Source organism: Phascolarctos cinereus, unplaced genomic scaffold (genome assembly GCF_003287225.1).
Source record: "Phascolarctos cinereus isolate Bilbo 61053 unplaced genomic scaffold, phaCin_HiC Scaffold_726;HRSCAF=1367, whole genome shotgun sequence".
In the NCBI taxonomy this organism is placed as follows: Eukaryota; Metazoa; Chordata; class Mammalia; order Diprotodontia; family Phascolarctidae; genus Phascolarctos; species Phascolarctos cinereus.
Window position 1 is genome coordinate 386144918 of NW_027556098.1, and position 15876 is coordinate 386160793.

Sequence of the window (15876 nt, forward strand, 5' to 3'; positions counted from 1 at the left end):
GGCTCCAGGCTGTCCAGTTCCCACCTTCTTTCTGCCAATCTACCAGCTGCTCCATCCTTGCCCTCCCCTCCCTCATGATTCCCACTACGGTGTCAGCCTAGCAGGTGAGTTCCATGATTAAAACAAGGTACATCAGAGTAACTCTTACACCAGCAACCCCTTCCCCCCAAAGGAAAGCAAGCCCTTTCTTTAATATGAAGCTGGCCGAATGAAGATCAAAGGGGTGGTTTGGTTTTAAGAGCTAGAGATCCAAGAGCGCTCTTACTGCCCACTGGACCTTGGCCAACATCAGACGTGGTTCCAAAAGGCCTTTTTTTTCCTTCCCCTATCAATGACCACTAACATTTCAGAGGTATTCTGGAAGGTAGATCACTTCCTAGAAGGGTTTGAGCTTAACAGAAAGACTCAGGAGCTACCTTCACTGAATATCTCCATTGCTGTCTCCTCCCTGAAGCTTGCTCTGACCTCCCCTTCCCAAGTGAAAGTGACCTCTTCCCCTTCAAATTTCTTTTGGTCCTTTGTCTGGATTTCTTCTTACTTTTGTCACTTTCCCTTGGGACAATCTTTACCCACTCATCCTTCCCCTCAGATGGGGAAGGGCCTCCTCTTTTTTTTTTTCATTTAAAAGCATTTATTTTATTTTTAAAATTAATTTATTTTGAATAGTCAACAATCACTTCCATAAGCTTGAGTTTTAAATTTTTCTCCCCCTCCCTCCCTACCCAAGACAGCACTCAATCTGATATAAGCTATATGTATATACCTTCCTATTAAACATATTTGCACATTAGTGATGTTGTAGGTAAGAGTTAGAACCAATAGGAGGAACCACCAGAAAGAGGAAACAAAACACAACAGAAAAAAAATAGCAAATAGTATGCTTCGATCTGCATTCAAACTCCATAATTCTTTCTTTGGATGTAGATAGCATTTTCCATCATGAGGCCTTTGGAGATGTCTTAGATCCTTGTATTGCTGAGAAGGGTTAAGTCTATCAATATTAGCATTGCACAATGTGGCTGTTACAGTATACAACATTCTCCAGGTTCTGCTCATTTCACTCAGCATCAGACCATACAAGTCTTTCCAGGTTTTTCTGAAGTCAGCCTGTTCATCATTTCTCGTAGCACAATAGTATTCCATTATACTCATATATCACAACTTGTTCAGCCATTTCCCAATTGATAGACATCCTCTCAATTTCCAATTCTTTGCCATCACAAAAAGAGCTGCTATGAATATTTTTGTACATGTGGGTCCTTTTCCCATTTGTCTGATCTCTCTGGGATACAGCCCTAGAAGTGCTATTGCTGGGTCAAAGGGCATGCACAGGGCCTCCTCTTGTAAGTGATCTTTGAATAAAGGCCTGGTGCCTTCCACTCTATGTTCTAGCCAAAATGATCTACAGTTATCCCTTCCACATCTCAACTTTCCCCATTGTGGTTTCCATATATTGCAGGTTGGCGTAAGAAATTAAATGGGAATTGTCGGGGAGTTTTGCAGAAGTTGTAGATGACACAGAGCCTATGTTCAAATGCTTAACCCAAACTTTGCAATAAGGTACTATAAACACCGCATAAAGAAAAAGAAAAAATTCAGACTCTCTGGTATGAAGGGAGGGCCCCAAATTTTTACATGGATTTTCCAGATTGCAGGGGCACTGTATCCCTAATCCCGGCAATGTGGAAGGGATAACTGTACTGGTAGTTCCATGTACAGGACATTCAGCATCTTTGCACAGGCCATCCCCCATTCCAGAAATGCTCTCCTTTCTCTTTCTTTCTTTTTTTTTTTTAGGCAATTGGGGTTAAGTGACTTGCCCAGGGTCACACAGCTAGTGTCAAGTGTTTGGTCTGAGGCCAGATTTGAACTCAGGTCCTCCTGACTTCAGGGCCAGTGCTCGATCCACTGCGCCACCTAACTGCCCCAATGCTCTCCTTTCTCACCACATCCTCTTAGAACTCCTAACTCTTTTTAGGTTTCAGGTGAAATGCCATAGCTTTCAAGAGGCCTTTCCCTAATCCCTTTGCATGGCTCCTATATTTATCTAGATCCGGGGTTGTATCCACCTAGGAAAATGGAAGTTCCTTGAGGACAGGAACTGCCTCACTTTTGCATCTCAAACCCTGGCAGAATGCCTAGAACACAGTTGGCACTTAATAAATGATCCATTAATTGACTGATAGCAGGTACAGGAACACAGTTGGCACTTAATAAATGCTCTGACGACTGATAGAGGATGCTTAACAGATATTTGCTGAACCGAGCAAGATCCCACATGATACCATTCATGAATGAAGAGTAGAGTGCTTCACTCTTGGGAGATATTCCATATTTGACGAGGAAAAGAATGCAGGCACCAGTAGCCATATGACATTGAGTGATCCTCTGACATCCACCTGAAGACTCCTCTATGGGACACACGGATGTACCTCAAGGGTATATCTGTCCACTTTGTCTCTAAACAAATGTTTGGGAGGATGTTTCCTGGAATGTCCTACACCTTCCCAGATTCAACCTGGGAAGACATGGCTAGATGGCAGTTTATTTTTTTCTTTTTTAGGGGGGTGTCCCATGATTTTTTAAGAGGAAGTGTTAGGTTTTAGGAGGATGTTCTATGATTTTTTTTGGGGGGGTGGACTATGATTCCATCAAGATAGGGACAAAAATTCCCTTCAATGATGTGTGGTATGAGACTCATGTGGGGCAAAGTAAAATAATTTGTCATCTTATATATTAATCTTTACAAATTATTTTTTTACATCTTAAATGTCCTTTGGCTTTAATCGCTTATTTGACTTGATTTACTGTTACAGCCACAAGATTTTGACCCACATTCTTTACTTCTTCACCATGAAGCCATACATCCCATTGGATATTAAGCATCTCTTTAATGAATACTCCATTTTCCCAAGTGTAGGCTTGATTCCCAAGTCTAGCCTTCTTAGTCCAGAAGCTTTCAATGGGATTTCAAATCAGGTAAATTTCCCAGGCTTCTGAGGTATATTTATCTTTATTTCTTAATTTTTTTTAACCTTTCCTGATACGTGGCATGGTGTAAGATTGTGTTATAGTATTCCATTTCCATCTGAGAATTTCTATAATACCAGAGGAATTCTGCCTTAATAGGGACAAGGCTTCCAGGTCCATTAGGAGTAAAAAAAAATTATTCCCAAACTTTTCTTTTTGAATGAATCTTTAGCAATCTAATGGAGATGCCCAGATCTTGCAAGCTCAGCAAAATTTTTTTTTCTAACAATTGTTTTGGTATAGTCTTGAATGAGTAAGTGAATTTTCCCAGTAATAATTACATTTTCCTGATGTTCAGTGCTCCAGGTTTTGTACAGTCTGGCTCATGACGAGATGTTTTTGGCTTTTTTTCCCCTAGCAACGATTAGTAGCTGGGTTTTTTTTTTTTAATCAGTCTTGTCATAGTTCTCCCAAGAAGCCTACACCACACTGTAGAGAAATGGTGTCAAATTCAAATAGAAACAAGGCCACTAAACTGTATGTAAATATCCATGACAGCTTTATATTGACTTAGAAAAATCACATATTAACATTATTTACATCCTAATATATTTTTATTTATTTTGTTAAATTTTTCCAATTACATCTTAATCTGGTTTGGAGACATGTCTGACACCTCTGCAGAAGATGAATCAATAACAATGCCCCTCTGAAGTTCATTGCTTGTTTTCTGAAGATTAGTTAGGCTGTTTCACAGAAATTGTTTGTCAACTGTTGGTGTTATTTTTCATTTTTAACCACATTTTCCTTTGCTTTTTGGTACAACTGATCCCCTTTCGTTGTGGGTTTGAATAATACTTGACATGCTTGACTTCCACAGATCAACAACTACAGTAATATCTCTAACAGTCACTGAAGGGTGCTCTTTAAGAGCTATAACTTCTGCAAATTTCTTCAGAGTGATATCCATTCATGAGGGCCAGGGCACATGAAAGCAATAAAACATTTGTGTGTGGCATGAAACCTATCATTCCATTAACAGAGAAATAGTGAAAGGCGGGGCCACCAGTTTAATCTAGTAAGTCAACCTACTATCAGTAGGAGCACATACATACAATCACAAGATGAAGACAAATCAGTTGCTTGTCCTAATATAATCCTCCCACAACTGCAAAGCTCTAGCCTGCAATCCTTCGACAGAGGCTACTTCTGCTTGGCCTCTGAGGGCAGAATTAGGAGCATCCCCAAGGCAGATTTCTGAACAATATAATGAAGTACTCTCAAACAGTGAGCCATGATCGCTGCCTCAAAGGCTTGTAAATTTCCCCTTCCCTGCAGATCTTCAAGCAAAGTAGATGACCACTTCCTGATGATGTTCAAGAGGAGATTTTGTTCAGTTCTGGGCTGGATTAGAAGGCCTCTGAGACTTTTCTCAGCTCAAAGTTTACAAGATTTGAGGTTTGGGTTTTTGGGTTTTAAGTTTACCCTGAACAGCTTCTCTTCTCTCCATGGCTAAGTCTTTCCCTCCTTCCTCATTCATGCATACTGAATCAGCACCACCATGAAGAGTGTAAATACAGACTGGTGCCCAGGAACATACATTAGGGTTGTGGCCCCTGTGAGAGCAGGGACTTAACCTCAGGTGTTCTCTGCCATTTCCTAAGGCTGCACATAAATGAGTGGTTCAGGAGTGGGGATGTTTGACTGACCAATGCAGCCTCAGGGCTTTCAGCAGCCCTAGGGTTGGGCATCATGCCTCAGTGAATAAGAGAGCAAAGAGCAACTCAGCCCCATCCCCAGATCCAGTCATTGCCATCTGTCACTGATTAATGACATATCTTCCATCAGCTAATAACTACTGTTGGAATCAAGCTGGTGGGACCAGACGGGGCTGGTTTGCTTAGCGTAGGGCATAAGGACCCAAACCCCCAATCCAAATCAGCTTTCCTTCTGACTTGTCTCTTACTATGATTATTAGCAACAGCAATGTGTATTTCTAAATCACTTTAACGTTTACAAAATACTTTTCTCACAACACTAGGATTGGGGGTAATTAAGGAAGGGAGATGCAGCCACACTCAGCTTAAGCTGACAACAAGGCTTATTGGGTAATTATACGCCAGGCCCTAGACAGCGCTATTTTGGGGAAGGAGAGGCAGGGATTAGAACTCATCAGAGTGGGAAGCTCACTCCTTGTCCCTCCACTGAGGCAACTCAGCAACGTCACTGGAACAAAATCGGAGAGATTTATCTAGGGCCCTGGGAGATTAATAAGGCCACACGGCCAAGCTGTGTCAGGGACAGACCATGAACCCAGGACTCGAAGACTAGCGCTCTATTTACGCCATACCACGACCAAGTGGAACACAGACACAAAAATGGTGCGCCATGTGTCTTCTCCACCTGACGGCCATCCCTAGGTCCACACTTTGACTTGGTGGTGGGAACTGAATCCACTCCCATAGCTGTTATTCAGCCTTCATTTTCTTTTTTTCTTAGGCTATCGGCTTTAAGTGACTTACCCAAGGTCACATAGCTGATGGAGGCAGGGCCCAAGACAAGATTTTTGCCTTTGCCCCAAAGAGATTCTGGCTCCAAGCTGTCTACAGACCCCAACTCTTATCTCCCCTTAAAAGCCCTAGCTTACCTTTAGATCTTATTCAGATGCACCTTCAACCCTTGCCCTGAATAGAATCTGGCTCCTGTTGTCTACAGGACCCAGGAAAACCCTTGAACCTTCAAATTTCCTAATCAACTCCCCTCATCTCCCTTTGAAAGCCTTAGGCTCCCTTTTGTCTACAGGCTACAGAAAGGCCTTCCTTTATCTCCTTTTGAAAGTCCTAGCCCCACCTTGATTTTGTGCAGATGCCTTTCAAACTTCTGCCTTCCTGTTCCCTCCATTATCTATTTCCATTGTCTATTCAATCTCTCTGACCTCCCCAATTAGAATTCTTACCTAGACCCTTTCCCCAACCCCCTTCTCTGGCCACCCAATGTTAACTTTAGTATTTAAGATCCACCTCCGCCCTCATTCAGATGCTGAGAATTCTCGTGCCCCAAAGGCTGAGCCTTTCTCATGCCCGCCTGTCCTTATGGGCATCACCTGGCCTCTGTGATTTATCACTAATAAACTTTTCCTCTGGCTGAAGAAGATTTGAGTTGAATTCATTCAGCAGGGCCTGGTACCGCGATCTTGGGGTCCCAGCACCCCAAAACCCCTAGACCTCTTCAATAGCCACTACGTGACTGAGGCCAGATTTGAACTCAAGTCCTCCTGACTCCGGGGCCAGTGCCCTATCCCCCGTACCACCTAGCTGCCCCTTTACCCTTCATTTTCGAAGATGACCAATGACATCATGGGGTGATATCTTGACTTGTGCATAAATTGGATTTAAGTGAGGCAGGGTGGCATTGGATTTAAGTGAGGGAAGGTGGCGTAAAGTCTCCAGCCTCACTCTCTCTTCCAGTCATCAAAGTCCAGTGGCAAGACAAAAGTCAAGATGACTGGCAATGCCCCAAGATGCAAAGGATAACCGTGGCATCTCTGATGTCTGACCAAGCTCTAAGCCAGCTTGGATTCAGTCAAAGGGCTGCACTTGAGGACCTAGAGGGCTAGATGTGGTCTCGGGGTGCGGGTTCCCCGCCCCTGCAGTGTAAGCACTCCACAGTACCTGCTCCAATTGCCTTCACAGCTGGTGGAACAAATTGTTCTAATCTGCCCATTCCACCAGGGAAGTCTTCACATGCTTGAGCAGACATCCCCATAAGTCACCTATGGGTTTGAGCCCTGTCAGTTACCCTTAACCTGGTTTAGCCTGTCTGCCAAGATGGCTTTACTGGGGTGTGGCTGCCGTGTATACTACAGCTTCTTGGAGCCACGGGTGAGAGTTGGAGGACAGGTGGACACCGAAGGGGGAGGAGCAGCTCTGAAAAGGGACTGGCAAGCCCTTATACCAGAGTACACAGATGAATCCCTGGAAATTCACTCAGTCCAAGCTGTCAACTGGTTCTGGATGGCCCACGGGTGTTAAGAGTCTGTGGACTCAATTGGGTATGGAAATCTATCTTGCCCTACAGGAAAATAGGGGGGAAGGGGACAAGAGAGGGGGGATGATAAAGGGGAGGGCAGATTGGGGGAGGGGTTAATCAGAAGCAAACACTTCTGAGGAGGAACTGGGTCAAAAGAGAGAACAGAATAAACAGGGGGAGGGGACAGGGATAAGATGAAGGGAAATATACTTAGTTTTTCACAACATGACTACTATGGAAGTGTTTTGCATGACTACACATGTATAACCTGTATTGAGTTGCTTCCCTTCTCAATGAGGGTGGGTGGGGAGGGACGAAGGGAGAAAATTTGGAACCCAAAGTTTTAAAAACAAATGTTAAAAATTGTTTTCACATGCAACTGAGAAATAAGATATACAGGCAATGGGATATAGAAATCTATCCTGCTCGACAGGAAAATAGAAGGGGAAGTGGAAAAGAGAAAGGGGGGGGGATAGAAGGGAGGACAGATTAGGATAAGGGTTAAAAAAAAAAGAGTCTGTGGAGTTTTATACCAAAGTAGACAAAAAGAGCTGGAATCTTTCACAAAAGCACCAATCTTCAGGTTTGTAGATAAGGCTAAGCACAGCCATTGACAGAATTCCTTTAGACTCAGTAGCAACACTCATATACCCATATTAATCTGTCACTCGAGCAATCTCTAGCTGTACATCCCTTGTCCTGGTCCACTATGAGTGAAGGGTCCTGATCTAATGAGCCTGTATTACCAATTTATTATTATCAAATGAGATCATATAGATAAAGCATTTTGTAGATAGGAAATGTAATATATAAATGTTACCTATTAGTAGTATTACTATTTTACAGATGAGGAAACTGAGGACTGTGGAGGCCAAGTGGCTTGCCAAGAGTAAGAGAGGAAGTAAGTAGCATCACTGAGGCACAAACCCTAGTCTCCTCTCTTCAAATTCCATGTTTTTTCTCTCTTAATTCTAGTGCCTTCGCTCCATTAATTATTTTCTCCTTATCGTATATGTAGCTTGTCTGCATATTTTTGTTTGCATGCTGTCTCCCCCAAATAGATTGTGAGTTCTTTGGGGCCAGATAGGCAGCTAGGTGGCACAGCGGATACAGGGCCAGGCCTGGAGTCAGGAAGACTCCTCTTCATGAGTTCAAATCCAGCCTCAGACATTTACTAGCTATGTGACCCCGGGCAAGTCACTTCACCCTGTTTGCCTCAGTTTCCTCATCTGTAAAATGAGCTGGAGAAGGAAATGGCAAACCACTGCAGTATCTCTGCCAAGAAAACCCCAAATGGGGTCACAGGGAATTGGACACAGCTGAAACAACTGAACAATTCTTAAGAAGCTTTTCCTGATGTCAAACCTCAATTTGACTCTTTGCAATTTCCACGACTGAAAAACGACTCCATAACAACTATCTTTCACTTCTTTGGGGTATCTCTAGCACTTAGTGCTGCGCTGATACACAGTAGGTGCTTAATGTATGTTTATCGACTGATTTGCTCCTTGCTGTTCATGGTACCAGCACTGTTCCAGTTACCCAGACCCAGCATCCCAGAATATCAGAGACCGTCCAGTTCAACCAATAATCGAATGAGACTTCCCTCCACCATATCAGACAAGTAGACCTCTGGCCTTTGCTTCCCCTTCAAGGGAAAGGGAATTCCCTCTTCCCCGAGGTAGCCCAAACACAGACTGAGGCACTCAGAGTCATCACTGTCTTTAGCCACAGTGCCTTAAGGATTCAGCCTTCACCATGACCCTCAAACCAGTCCAGTCCATTCCAGGCCTACTCTAAAAGTCCTTCTGGCAGATTAAAATACTGCTTTGATCCCACTCCCCAGCTCAAAAGCCATTAATGCCTTCCCTAAAGCCTAGAGGAAGGCAGCAGGTGGTGCAGCAGATAAAGTGCCAGGTCTAGAGCCAGGAAGACTCATCTTACTGAGTTCAATCTAGCCTCAGACACTTATTAGCTGTGTGACCCTGGGCAAGTCACTTCACCCTGTTTGCCTCAGTTTTCTCATCTATAAAATGAGCTGGAGAAGGAAATGGCAAGCCACTCCAGGATCTCTGTCAAGAAAACGTCAAATGAGGTCAAGAATCATCCCACAAGACTGGAAAAACAAAACAAAACAAACAAAACAAAACAACTTAAAATAGCCTAGAGGATAACTTCCAAATTCCTTAGCCTAGTATGCAAGATCTTGTATAATCTGACCTCGCCTACCTTCACAGACTCTTCTCCCCATATCTCTGTATAAATTACTCTGGCCAAATTTGTTTATTCTCCAGAAAGAGTAATCAAAGTGATGCTACAATTATGCCCATTAGGCGGTCATAAGACTGCACTTACTTACCATCCCTTCTGCCTTCTGGGACACCCTTCCCTGACCATCTCGCCTCTAAAAGTGTAATCTTTCCGCTTTCAGAGGATAAGCTCTGTAAGAACAGAGATTTTCTCACTTTGTGTCCCCAGAATTTGGCGCTACGTCTGCCACACAGAACAAACGCTCCCGTCGGTCATTCATGCATGCATGCACACTACAGGAGAGACAGAAGAGCATTAATGACAAAGGCTCTGTGTTTGGAGTCAAGGGACCTGGCCTGGAACTCTAGATCCTAGCAGTGTGGCTGTGGCTAAGGCCCTTCCAGTCTCTGGGTCTTGGGTTCCCTAGGCATGGCAAACCCTTTGATGCTAGAATTGGAGCTGGACGGACCTTAGAGTCAACTTTTTCTTTTCTCTTCTTCTCTTTTTTTAGAGTTAAGTGACTTGCCCAGGGTCACACAGCTAATAAATGTCTGAGGTCAGATTTGAACTCAGGTCCTCCAAATGCAGGCCCAGGAGTTCCTAGTACTCCACCAACTAGACACTGTTATCCAAAAGAAAAGAAGACTCTCCCAGCTTCTGGGATAAGAACTAACTATTTGACAAAAACTGCTGGGAAAACTGGAAAAGAGTATGGCGGAAACTAGGCACAGACCAAAATCTTACACCATATACCAAAATAAAGTCAAAATGGGTTCATGATTTAGATATAAAGGCTGATACTATAAGCAAACTGGGAGAGCAAGGAATAGTTCTTCATAAATAGATTTATGAAGAACAGAAGAACTTATGACCAAACAAGAGATGGAAACATTATGAAATGCAAAATGGATAATTTTGAGTATATTAAATTGAAAAGTTTTTGCACAAAGTCAATGAAACCAAGCTGAGGAGGGAAGCAGAAAACTGGGAAAGAATTTTTACAACCAGTATGTCTGATAAGGGCCTCGTTTCTAAAATATATAGAGAACTAAGTCAAATTTAAAAGAATGCAAACCATTCCCAATCGATAAACGGTCAAAGGATTTGAACAGGCAGTTTTCACATGAAGAAATTAAAGCCATGTATAAGGCATATGAAAAAATGCCCTAAATCACTACTGATTAGAGAAATGCAAAGCAAAACGACTCTGAGGTACACAGTCACACCTATCAGATTGGCCAACATGACAAAACAGGAAAATGATAAATGCTGGAGAAGATGTGGGAAAATTGGAACACTAATACATTGTTGGTGGAGTTGTGAACTGATCCAACCATTCGGGAGAACAATTTGGAACTATGCCCAAAGGGCTATAAAAATGTGCATACCCTTTGACCCATCAATAGCACGTCTAGGGCTGTATCCCAGAGAGATCATAAAAATGGGAAAAGGATCCACATGTACAAAAATATTTGTAGCAGCTCTTTCTGTGGTGGCAAAGAATTGGAAACTGAGAGAATGCCCATCAATTGGGAATGGCTGAGCAAGTTGTGGTATATGAATGTAATGGAATACTATTGTGCTATAAGAAATGATGAGCAAACAGACTTCAGAAAAACCTGGAAGGACTTCTATGGACTGATGCTAGGTGAAGGGAGCAGAACCAGGAGAACATTGTACACAATAACAGCCACATTGTGCAATGATTAACTTTGATAGACTCAGCTTTTCTTAGCAATGCAAGGATCTAAGACATCTCCAAAAGTCTCATGATGGAAAATGCTATCCACACCCAAAGAAAGAACTATGGAGTCTAAATGCAGATCGAAGCACACTATTTGCTCTTTTTTTTCTTCTGTTTTGTTTTGTTTCTTCTTTCTTCTGGTTCCTCCTATTGGTTCTAATTCTTCTTTACAACATGACTAATGTGAAAATATGTTTAATAGGAATGTATATGTAGAGCCCATATCAGATTGCGCGCCCCTTGGGGAAAGAGGAGTGGAGGGAGAAGAAAATTTAAAACTCAAAAGTTTGTGGAAGTCAATGTTAAAAACTAAAATAAATCAATTAATTAAAAAAGAAAAGAAAGGATGACTCTTTCCTTCTAGAGTGATGTTCTTCATGCACCCATGCTGTCAAATCTCAGCAGTGAAGATGTGAGTTTCCTACTAGGTTAAAGGTTTCCCAGAGTCAGTCTTCAAAGCCTCACTAGTTACTCAACCCACAGGGGATGGATGGGATGATGTTCGGAATAACTGGACAGCAGGATTTCAGCTTGCTGCCATCCCAGCCCCCTTTGGTGGTTTCTCTGGGAAAGGAATTCTGTTTCACAGCCTGGAACAATTCTGCCCAGCATCCAAGTGAAAGGGGCTAGCTGGGAATGAGTTAGAGAACTCTTTGGAATGTGGCAAGCTTCCTAAGGAAGACTTCTGGGGTAAGAAAGCGAGTGCACAGCGGTCTGAAGGAAAAGCAGAGAGGAGTGAGGAGGGAGCAGTGGGGAAAGCTGGAGTGGGGGTGATAGGCTCTGTGATAAGGAACAGCAAAAGTCTGTTTACAGGAAACAAGGCTGGGGAGAAGGGCCTGACAAACAAAAGATGTCTAGTCTTCAGCTGAATGTCTGGAGGATGAGCCAGAGAGCAGAGACCATTCCAGTACCAAAAATCAGAGATTTGGGGTTAGAAGGGCCCTTAAAATCATCTAAAGCCTGACCTCATCCAGACATCCCCTCCTCCCTCTGTCAGATGAGGGGCCAAAGCCAACCCAACATCTGGCAGAGTCTGCCTGAAAAACAGTGCCTGATTTCCCTCATGTTGACATGCTGTCCCTGTATCTCATGATTAGACTGTAAGCCTCACGAGGGCAGGGGCAGTGTCTTATCCAATCTAGTGGATCAGTGGTTGAAGTTGGGTGCAGAAGGAATGTCGGGCCCTTTTGCCAAAAGGATCGTTCCCCTCAACGATGTCTTTGGGGGTGGATAGAGCACCAGGCCTGGAGTCAGGAAAACTCATCTTCCCGAGTTCAAATCCAGCCTCAGACACTTACTAGCTGTGTGACCCTGAGCAAGTCACTTTACCCTGTTTACCTCAGTTTCTTCACCAGTCAAATGAGCTGGAGAAGGAAATGGCAACCCTAGTATCTCTACCAAAAAAACCCCAAACGTGGTCACAAAGAGTCAGTCAGACATGACTGAATAACAATAACATTCTTTGAAAGAATGAAAGTCTTAAACCCCATTCGTGAAAGAAGGGCCATTCTTATCTAAACACCCTATTTCTCCCCTGTGCCCGGCACGGTGCTCTTTGTACACCTGGGAAATGCTTCATAAATACCGGGGAGAGTTAATCAGTCCACTTCACAAATGCCTGTCTCATGGAATGGAATTTCCTGGCATTAAAAATAAGTACAGTTAACACAAGTGATCAAAAAAGTATCCTTCTTTGCATCCTTCCCACATGTATTGTACCGCCATCTACCTCTCCACCCCCTAGTCCAGAGGATCTTAACCTTTTTTTGAGTCCTGGACCCCTTTGGCAAAAAGGGGGCAAAGCTTATCGTCCCCTTTCTCAGAACAATGTTTTTAAGTGTCTAAGATAAAATACAGAGGATTACAAAGGAAAGCAATTATGTTGAAACCTATTCATTGAAATATTTTTTAAAAGCCAAGTTCACAGATCCTTAAGTTTAGGTCATCCTTCCTCTACCTGAATACTTCCAGTGACAAGGAGCTCACTACTCATCAAGGCAGCCCATTCCATTGTTAGACCTTAGAATTATTAGAAAGTCATTCCTTACACTGAGCCAAAATCTGCCTCCCCATAACTTCCACCTTATCACTTATTCCTTGTTCTGTCTTCTGGGGCCAAGCAGAATAAACGTGACTATACTCGAAATATGTAAACATAGATGTTCGGTCCAGTGTTTCTCCTTCCCCCTCCCCAGCTCCAGCCCCAGACTTCTCTTCTCCAAACTTAAATACCCCCGGCTGCCTAGACTTATCCGAATATAAGGTTGTCAAGGGAGGGGAAAGAAGAGATCATTGGCTCACACATTTGGAGTTGGAAGGAATCATAGAAATCATCAATTCCAACCTCCTCATTTTACACAGGAGGAAACTGAGTACACAAAAGGGGCAAGTGACTTCTCCAAGGTCACCTAGCTGGAAAGGTCTGAGGCAGGTCTTCCTGACTCCAAGTTCAGTGTTCTAGCACAGTTCAAGTTCCTATGGAAAGAACACTAGACTTGTTCTTGGGAGGTCTGGGTTCCAGGTTCCAGCCCAAATTACTTAATCTTTAAGCTTTATTTCCCTTATCTGTAAAATGGGGATAAATACCAATTTACTCTCCCTTCCTCTAGGAGTGGATAGGAAAGTACATGGCAAACCTTGTAGAATGCATTCTCTCAGCCTGGTCCACCCAAACAGGGGTAGCGAACGTGAGAAAAACAAAGGGCTTTGCATTTTAGCAAGATCTGAGCTTAGAGATATACCACGACTGGCATCCCAGAGACCAGACTGTGTAAAATAGTATTCCTAGCAGCAGCAAATGAAGGGCACTTAGTGGGACCAAAGCCAGTGAAAAGGCTCAGAGAATTTTAAGAGTTAAAAAGGACCACAAAGGCCATTTAGTCCAACTCTTTCTTTTTTTATAGATGAAGAAACTGAGGCCCAGTGAGGTGACTTGTTGAAAATGACCCAGTAAGTAGACCCTGGTCCCTCTGACTCCAAATCCCTAGGAAGCCCACAGGGATATGTAATGGGGATGGATCCTTGACTCACCCATGCCATTCAGAACGTGTTGGATGTATCAGTGGTCAGAGATAGCGGACACAAGGTACTGCTCACCAGAAGAGAAAAGAAAGAGTTTTAAGAATTCTGGAAAGTGGTAAACAACTACCCATCTTCCTTCCTCAATCCAAAAACATTAAAAGCTTTTCTTTATGAAAGCTCAAGTCTACCTGTGGCCAGATTGAAGAAGATACCCCCATCCCCTCAGCTCTACTCTTCTCAACTAATCAACAAATATTTATTAAGTACCTACTGTGTGCTAGGCACTGGGGATACAAAAAAAGCTCAAGGACCTTACAATTTAATGGGGGAGTCAACATGTAAACAAATATATACAAACAAGATGTATGTTTATGTGTGTGTGTATATGTGTGTATGTATACATATATATATAAATATATATATATATATATACTATATATATATATACAAACAAGATGTGTACGTGTGTGTATACGTGTATATCTATATCTATCTATCTATCTATCTATCTATCTATCTATCTATCTATCTATCTATATGTATGTATAATAGGACATTATTAACAAGGGAAGACAGGCCTAAACACTTTACTATGTTGGGCTCAAAGGTCACTTTAGGACTGTGGCAAAGGGGCAACAGATGGGAAGCCTTCCTTACTGGCCTTCCCCAGCCAAAGTATCATATTAAGAGTCAAAGGGTTAGAGTTAAAGCTAAAACAGAGCTTAGAAATCACTCCTTCCTACCTTCTCATTTTACAGATGAGAAAACCGAGGCCCAGAGAAATGGGGTGACTTATCCAAGGTCCACCATAAATGGCTAGGTTGGGTTTGGAATGTAGGAAAAACAAGTGTGGAATAGGTAGCAGAAATGAGGTAATACCACAGTCTGAAAGAGCACTTGCTTAGGGTTCCAAAGACCTGGGTTCAAGTTCTGATTCTGCCAGTGACTAGCTGAGTGACCCTGGTGATATCACTTAAGACCACAGATTATGAGGTGGAAACAAATTCAGAGATCAACTAGGCCAATCTCTTCATTTTACAGATGAAGAAACTATCCAGAGTAAACCACCTAGGCAAAATGACTTGTTCCCAGGGTCAAGTAAGGTAGCAAATAGCAGAACCAGGATTCCAACCCTGAAGCTCTATCTCCAGATCCAGAGATCCTCCCACTGTACCACACTGGTTTCTTACTAAAAACAACAACAAGAAAAAAACAAACACACACACACACACACACACACACACACACACAAAAAAAAAAAAAAAAAAACCTCTCTGTGCCTCAGTTTCCCCATCTGTAAAACAAGGATGATAATAGTAATAGCTTCATAACCTGCCTTACAAAGTTGTTGTGAGGATTAAACTCATTAACAAGAGACAAGTTTAACATTGTAAAAGTTTTATAGAAATGGATTAATTAGACCATTTATCAACGAAGGAGATATGCCTTGGAAGAGGAAAACTGTCTGGTAGGTCCCCTGCTGCTTGTATAGAAGGCAGATACAAGAAGGAAGCAACAGGAACCTAATTAATGTAATCCCTCTGCCACACAGCTGCCAAGATCATCCCCCTAAAGTACAGATCTGGCTGCTTCACTCCAGGGCTCATGACAATCTTCAATAGCTGCCTATCATCAAATTTCTCAGCTTTCCAGACCTATTTCACATTTACAACCTCTCCCCCACCCCTCCCCCCATCAAGCCGTCTTACTGGTCCCTGAATTCAGAATTGTATCTTTTACCTTCCTGCCTTTGTACGCGTAGACCTGTCTACCTGGAATGCCGTTCCCTCCTTACTTGTACCTTGTAGAAACTTTATCGTTCTTCAGAGTCCAATTAAGGGCACCTCTTACTGGAAGCCTTT

General features: G+C 42.8%; 1 protein-coding gene across 3 annotated transcripts in view; it reads right to left on the reverse strand.

Annotated features, from left to right (window-relative positions):
* Positions 1-15876, reverse strand: part of TMEM51 (transmembrane protein 51) — a 74735-nt gene that overhangs the window by 40380 nt on the left and 18479 nt on the right. The window contains exon 2 of one of the 3 annotated variants that reach the window (XM_020973408.2): positions 14024-14081. The exons of the other annotated variants lie outside the window; for them this stretch is intronic. The gene's annotated coding sequence lies outside the window, so the exon portion shown is untranslated. The remainder of the gene's footprint in view (positions 1-14023; positions 14082-15876) is intronic. 3 annotated transcript variants of the gene reach the window in all.